Genomic DNA, 6,593 nt, shown 5'->3' on the forward strand with positions numbered 1-6,593 from the left:
ATGAAAACTCAGCAGGGCCAAAAGTAGTATCGACTCAAAGCTCAGCCAAGGGTTATCAGCTACACCACCCACCCTTCTTGCTCCGCCTCCCTCCAACTTTTTTTGTATCTCTCTGATGGATTTCTAATCCATGCCTCAAAATGCCCTCTGCTTTCTGGGATAGGGCAGCAGCTGGGAAACTGAGGTAGTGGACATCTTTGGTGATTCTAGAGGCAGAAATGAGGAGGGGATTCATGTAGGTAACCAGGCTGAGCTAAGCTCCAAAGACGCATACCCTACAAAGGTCCCTTGTGAGTGCCAGGCACTGATCTGTAACACAGCTCAAAAGATTTCACAGGAACTCTCATTGTTCATATAATACCACCTCTGCACCCAACAAGAATTCAAAATCACAGCCACATTTACTTCCAGCCACAAGACAACCTCAATCTGAGTTTATCCAGATCCTCTTGAAGTCTCAACTGTCTCTCTGTGTGCTTCTAGAAATAAGGTCAGACTAGGAATGGGATACAGACTAAAACAACTTAATGAGCACACCCTGCCACTGTCCTAAGCTAAGGACAGCAAACAGTATTAGTTTGCCTAATTCATTGTCACATCATCTGTGACAATAGAGATGGGGCAGTTAAGCCTAGCCTCCACTCTGCAAATAGCGATTTGGGTCTAGAGAGGGTAAAATTATAAAGCAATATCAGAGCACATCAAGTGGATGGGGGTAAAGCTTCTTTCTCCTCCAGGCTACTCCCCTATCCCACCCTGTTTTATTCCAGGGCAGTAACTAGCCCCCCTTGCTTCACTATGCCAGATAGAAACATCTACCATAAATGAGCCAAGGAAAGGGAAAATATGTAGCATGAGCCTACATATCAGACACATCTAATTATCCCCATTCCATCCAGACAGTAATCCTGGGTCACTGAGGTACTGTAACATGTTAACCAAAGGAATCAATAATGCCAATGTCATGGACCCTATTCCTTTAGCAGTCATGTATCTTTTACTTGTTACCATGATCTAACTCGAAACACCACAATATAGGGAAACATCATAAACTATCCCTTATTATTTAGGATAATCAATAGCATTTTATTTTTTAGAGGTGGGGTCACACTATGTTGCCCAATTATGGTACACTACAGCCTGGAATTCCTGGGCTCCAGGGATTCCTCCTACCTAAGCCTCCTGAGTAGCTGGGACTACAGGTGCAAGACACCACATCCAGCAACAGTTATTTAAAAATTTTCTCTTTCTTTGCCACTTGATTGTCAGGGAGAGACTATACAAGTGTCCATAAATCAGGCAGTTGAATTCCCCATATTCAAGGAAATCATAGGAACCAGCAGGAATTGATGATTTCCCCAACTTGATCATTTCCTGGTCCAAAGGGTCTCCCACGACAACTATGAACTAGACTTTCACACTGCATGCCCTCTTCTCCCACTAATTACTACTTTTTCAAATTCCCCCACTCCCCAGATATCTCCACTTGTGCCATAAGATATCTCTGAGCATGTATGCCACACCATCCCTGATGCAAACCGTTTCTGTTTTTTTTTTCTGCAAAGGAGGTTCTTTGCCATTTTCCACCATGGTTCCTGCACCTTACCTCTGTCTCTCCCTGACCTGAGATCATCACAAGTGATTTGGAGTCATCAAATAGTCCTTTCCTACTCTGAACTCAGACTTCATCAGAGTGTACGTACAACCCAATCCTCACTTAGTGTGGAATTACAGGCTGACAAGGAAAGGGACACCGCATTAGGAGGCTAATAAGATGAGATACATCTCTGAAAGTTATTGCCCTGTACTCCTTCACAAACCACAGTACTAGCAGAGGAATCGGAAACTCTCTTAGTAGGACTGCCATTGACTCTCCATATGATAGACATAGGTAAGCCACTGAATATATCAGTCTCAGTTTTTCCATCAGTTTCTCCACAATCTTTCCTGACTGCCTCACAGTGTGGCTGCAAGAGTAATGAAATAAAGGATGAGGAAGCACATTGTAAATACTAACACTGTATGCAAATGAAGCAAAGTTTCATTTTCCTCACTCTGCAGCAACACTTCTGAGGAGAGCCAGAGCCAGCATAAAAGATTGGCTATTTGGTCAGGCACGTGGTGGCTCATGCATGTAATCCCAGCGCTTTGGGAGGCTGAGGTGGGCAGATTGCTTGAAGGAGTTCGAGACCAGCCTGGACAACATTGTTAAACCCCGTCTCTACTAAAAATACAAAAAATTAGCCAAGCGTGGTGGCCTGTGCCTGTAGTCCCAGCTACTTGGGAGGCTGAAGTGGAAGGACTGCTTGAGCCTGGGAGGCACAGGTTGCAGTGAGCTGAGCTGGCACCACTGTACTCCAGCCTGAGCCACAGAGTGAGACCCTGTCTCAAAAACAAACAAAAAAATGGCTACTAGATTGTCATAGTATCATTTAAAGACCACCCACTTGAATGTCACTTTAGACATGGGGATGCCTAGACCCAGGTAGGGCAAGTGATGTACCTAGGATTCCAGAAATAGAGAGTGGCAGAAAAAGGATTAGAACCCAAGTTTTTAATCTGCCAACCCAATTATCTTTCTATTCCCTTCCACCCATCCCAATCAGTTTGTACAGACTAAGAAGGCTGTTTTCAAGGAGAAAACTATTTTGTTCTGAATCATAAAAGGAAATAAAATTAAGGTTGAAAAATGAAGAGAGAATTAATGAAATATGCCAAAACAGTGTCTTGTCAAGAAAAACACAATACAGCCAATCACTGTGCTTAAAAAATACTATGGTCCCTTTTTATACTGTTGAGGCCAACCCAGTTATAACTGACTTTTACTGTAAAGAACTAGGCTATTTAGGAGGAATGGGAGAAATAATTTTACCCCTTGCATATCTAAATAAATGCATGTCATAATGAGCCTTCATATAATAGGGGTCAACTGTACATTCAGTGGAAAGGGAATCATTACAAGGCACCCTGCCTCTCAACACACGGAGCACTTCCTCTACAGCTTGGCCAAGGAAACCCTCATCTACCCTCAAATAATCCCCCAGACAGACCACAAATTGCTGGATGCCCCATACTTAGTAACACCCCCTGCCATGCTCTCACTGGCTCACAAAATAATCCAGGACCACAGCAGCAAGCACTCTCTGGGGTGCTTCTCCAGAAGGGTCAGCTCTGGGCAGAGCTGAAAAATGACCTCTCCAAGGCAGGTTGTCTAGGCAGACTGTGGAAATTCTGTGGGCAGTGTGAGGAGAAAAAGAAAGGGAGGAACTGCCAGACCATGGAGGGCTGCATATCCCATTGTGACCTTGGTGGAAAGAGGGGGGAGAGGAGGAGCTTGATTAGAAGAAATTCCTGAAGGCCAGGATTCCCCTCACCAAAGGAGTTGAGTGCTTTTGTTAAAAAAAAAAAAAAGCATATAACTTTCTCCAGAGAATACTGGAGGGAGACTGCCTCAGGAGGGGTTGTGATGGTGGATGACAAAGGCATCTGAGGCTGGTTAAAGTACATGACAAGTATGGGGGAAAGGGTGCTACATGAAGATCTGGGCTAGTTTGGGGAGGCTAATGATCAGAGGGGTCCCTGCCAGCCCCCCAAAATGTTGCCTCAGCATACCTCAGACTCCTCAATCTGATTGGTACACCCATGGCACAACTCCAGGGTTCCTAAGAGTGTGGGCCCCAAGGCCTGAAGGATCCCATACACTGGAAGTCAACCAGCGGCTCCAATGCAAGGCAAATGCCTCAAAATGCCGCACAGGTTATTGTGGGTGTGTGTTGCGGGATACATTTGCTGAATCCTCTGCTGAGATGTGACCAGTGTTGAACCCCACCCCCACCCCCCCCCGCAAAAAAAAAAAAAAGTGATATTTGTTCCCTGCTGAAAAGACACATCTTTCTATCTCCAGCCTGAACCCACATCTACAACTTCAACTGCCATTTAAGCGGGTTGGAAGGGGGAGGGCTTTTCGGATTTGAGGATTTAAGAGAAACAACAACAAAAAAGTGGAATAAAGTTCGTGAAGTCCGTTCACTTGGCAATCTGGCACCTCAAGGTGAGTCGTTCCACAAGTCACTCTTCCTGGTAACAGCTCCAGCTGCCCCTTCCCCTCGCCCTCACCCCTACGGGGGAGGCTCGCTTTGGGGTTCTGGAGCACTCAGGAGAGCTCCTCTCTCCTGTCCTCAGCTGCAACTTGGCTTCCAGCAGATCACAGACTCCTAAAACAAACAAACCCTGGCGGCGGCGGCGGCGGTGGCGGCGGCGGCGGCAGCAGCAGCAGCAGCAGCTCCAGCACAGCTGCGCTCCATGGCGCAAAAGTTTCCTCCACACTTCTCAACGTGCAGGAAATCTCGCCGGCGCTGGGGCAGGACTCTGAAGGGAGGGAGAGGCCGAGCCGAACCGGCGGCAACAACGCCCCAAGAGCTGAATGGATCTGTGCGCTTCGGCCGTGGGAAGTGAGGCTGGCAAAAGCCACCAATGCCTCATCTCCGTTCCCACACCGGCCCCTAGCCCTGCAACCTGCCTGGGAGGGGCGGCCCGCCCGTCGATGGAGGGGCCAACACTGCCAAGAGAGCTGCCAAGCCGCGATGACTGTCCCTTCAGTCCTTCACTGTCCCGTAGGGACACAGGGGCCTCCAAGGAGAAATCCCCAACGGCCTCCACTTCCTCCAGCCCAAACTGAGGGGAGTAGCCGCCCCGACGTGGGGGAGCAAGGGCTGCCCCAGCGCCCTCGCGAGTGTGTCTGCGCGCAAGGCTCTAGCTGGGGGCCAGTTGTGCTCCCAGCTCGTGTTCCAGCCACCCTTAGGGGATGTCTGCACCTGGACTGGTGGCAAGACCCCTCCGTGCCGTTCAGAGGGGCTTTCGCTCCTAGCCCTAACTAAGTTTCAAAGTTGGCCTGAGGGCCCCGTTCAGCGGCAGCCTTCGCACCCGCTTGTCCATTCAAAGTTGGGCGCCGTTAGGACAGGAGCCGCCAGTTCTTACCTTAGACACTGTGAGCGGCTCGCAGTGTTCCAGACCCCCCTTAAGGGTGAAGCCCCAGGGTGCCCCCCCTTGCAGCTGCACAGGGACGTACTGGAAGGACCCAGGCCGGTTCTCCATCCTCGGCTGGGCTCAGGCGCCGCCGGGCTCCTTTTCCGAGGGGGCTACGTTGCCTCCGCCCCCAGCAGCTCCGCCACCATCGCCCTCCAGCTCTACGCCACCCCGCACCGCCCTGCTCCGCCTACTCTCCCGGCTGGAGACGCTCAGGCAGCGAGCGAGCGCAAGGAGAAATGACACGGAGCTGGAGAAAGGGGGAGAGAGGGGGGAAAAGGAGAAGGGAAAAAAAGAAAAGAAAAGAAAGAAGGAGAGGCGGAGGGATAGCGCGTAATGGACAAGAAAACGGAGCAATGGGGAGGGGCAGTCACTGGGACCTCGCCTATAGGATCGCTGGGGAGTGGGAGCGAGGCGAGGCCTCACATCAATTGTTACATTGTTTCATTCAAGCAGGGCCCCTCTTTGGTCCTCCTCTTTACTGCCGGGTTCCCCGCCCCTCCAGCCAGTCCAGGCGAGGGGAGGTGAAAGTCGTTAGTGTGGACGGCCCGCGTGGCTGAGTGGGCTGAAACGCTGGTTTCCTGATTAGCGCGTTCATGTTTCTCTGACTGCCTTTTTCTTCTGAAGGTCCCGAGAACGGAGATCTGGGAGGGTTTAAAAGGCTGCTAATTTGTGGACCTTGCCTAGAGGGGTGGAAAGCAAAGCAAGCAGGCCAGCGGACACAGTGAGGCTGTGTGTGTAGGCTGCTCTGTGTGTACGCGCTAGGTGTGTGGGGTCATTATGAAACTTTGCCCCAGAGCATAGTTTAAATAAAGAAGCACTTTGAGGATGCCCCTGCTCGGGCTTCCCCGCACCCTGGCTCAGTGTTGGAGTCTATGGGTAGCACTGTGCTTGTGTATGTTCCAGTCATCTGGAGTTCCTGGCACGGCCTTGCACTTGCCCCACTGAGATGAGCAAGCCAGCAATCAGCAAACTTTATGACTAGCAGTATTGTCTCTAAACAAACCTACAGGAAAGAGCATCCATTGATAAGCTGGCCAATTAATAATGTTGTGCCTTCGGGAAGAATCAGCTTTTAGACTGGGTCCAGAACATCTCTGCACATCTGTTCGAGCTTGACCTTGTAATTTCTGAGCTGGGCTTTTATAACAGACCAAACAGCCACAATAATAGTCCTGAAAAGCGAATTTGTTACTGAATCTTGTGCTGATTTCTCTGCCTTCACTTGGACAGGTTATCTTCTCTCTTTGAGGTGTTTTCTCTGGAGCCACATGCGGGCAGTGAATTTTTAAAGGGCCTCGCACTAGCGGAGAAAGTGTTGATAACTCAGTTGTTACTCAACAGGATGTTCCCACTCTGTCTCGCCTGTTCAGTCTCTTCCCCGTTCTTGTGCAGCTTCTTCTTCATGGCCAACAAACACACTGCGGCCCCTTCCTTCACAGCCAGCTTTCTGCGGTCAAGGTTTCCACTCTCTACTTCTACTTCCTCACCTGTCACTGCCTCTTCAACACACTGCAGCCTGCGGTGTGCTGCAGCATGCCACTGAAATGTCTCTCAAAGTCACCCCC

General features: G+C 49.8%; 1 long non-coding RNA gene across 1 annotated transcript; it reads right to left on the bottom strand.

The window, feature by feature from the left end:
- Positions 1 to 593: 593 nt before the first annotated feature.
- LOC117077561 lies at positions 594 to 5,388 on the bottom strand. The gene is made up of 3 exons (XR_004434802.1): positions 4,978 to 5,388; positions 3,620 to 3,627; positions 594 to 641 (listed from the first exon to the last, which is right to left on the bottom strand). It is a non-coding gene; the product is annotated as an uncharacterized LOC117077561 (long non-coding RNA).
- Between the last annotated feature and the right edge of the window lie 1,205 nt (positions 5,389 to 6,593).

Source organism: Trachypithecus francoisi, unplaced genomic scaffold (assembly GCF_009764315.1).
Source record: "Trachypithecus francoisi isolate TF-2019V2 unplaced genomic scaffold, Tfra_2.0 Lachesis_group6, whole genome shotgun sequence".
NCBI classification, from domain to species: Eukaryota; Metazoa; Chordata; class Mammalia; order Primates; family Cercopithecidae; genus Trachypithecus; species Trachypithecus francoisi.